Here is a 1,029-nt window from a genome sequence, read left to right as displayed (position 1 = left end):
TAGATCTGTTATGAAATCCATGTATCATTATGAATGATACTAAACTCCCTAGTCTTGTGTCATCATGGGAATGATGACATAATAAGACTAGTATGATGTGTGATTGATGATCATAGCGATGATCATAGGTATTGGATACGATCACTGTCATGGGTATTCGTTGAAGAACGGAATACTGGATTGACCCTAGAACCATGCTACTATTGAATCATAGTAGCAGATATCCACACGTTCAACCTACAGCCATGTCTTTGCACACCTAAAGTTGTAAATTTTGAAAAATTTAATGGTATCATCCCTTGGTGTTGCAGACTGAAGAGTGTAATTGGGAATTTGAATGGTCGGAGACATTTTCCTCGACTGTGCATAGGTGCCGTTGGTTCAAACCATCCACTCTGCTTTAGATTTATCTTTCTTCTCTCTTTTTTGGGTCTTCATATGTGATGCATGGAGCTGAAAAGTCTCAAGATTTTGTCATTTCCCAGGCATCGGGAAACCGCCTGGAATGATGGATTTGAAGGCGTTTCTTCTTCAGAAGTTCAGCCCGGTCGAACGGAAACAGGTGAGAGCATGCTTTTAGATTGATTGGTTCCAGACTTGGAAGGAATTTCTGCTGTTCCGAACAGAATTTCTTTGAATTTCTCAACAGATGGATGAAGGGCTCGAACACCTAAGAGATCTAATTCCTAAGAGATCGATTCTAGGGTTTGCGCAGCAGATATAAAACAAAATTTTTAATGAAACCCTAGAACCATGCTACTATTGAATCATAGAAACGTTAGAACGCTTACCTCAATCGATCCGGGGCCTGTATCAATTGATCTGTTCGTCCGATCACTCTAGGCAGGAAGAATACCTCGCCCTCTACACGTATCCACACGTCGGGATGGATTCCAACACCTTGGAACTTGTCTGCTAGGACTAGAGAGCTCGATCTCTCTTGTGTGCAAGGGTTTTGGAGGCTTAGGGTTTTATTTTTATCCTTTTTTTCTTCCTTTCTTTCTTTCTTTTCTTTTCTTTTCTTTTCTT

At 40.5% G+C, this 1,029-nt stretch overlaps 1 long non-coding RNA gene across 1 annotated transcript; it reads left to right on the top strand.

The window, feature by feature from the left end:
* Positions 1-275: 275 nt before the first annotated feature.
* On the top strand, positions 276-677 carry LOC104808452. The gene is made up of 3 exons (XR_770942.2): positions 276-370; positions 486-562; positions 650-677. It is a non-coding gene; the product is annotated as an uncharacterized LOC104808452 (long non-coding RNA).
* Positions 678-1,029: the final 352 nt, after the last annotated feature.

The sequence above is a fragment of the Tarenaya hassleriana genome, unplaced genomic scaffold (genome assembly GCF_000463585.1).
Source record: "Tarenaya hassleriana unplaced genomic scaffold, ASM46358v1 Cleome146, whole genome shotgun sequence".
Taxonomy (NCBI): Eukaryota; Viridiplantae; Streptophyta; class Magnoliopsida; order Brassicales; family Cleomaceae; genus Tarenaya; species Tarenaya hassleriana.
This window is presented reverse-complemented; position numbering and strand designations above follow the sequence as displayed.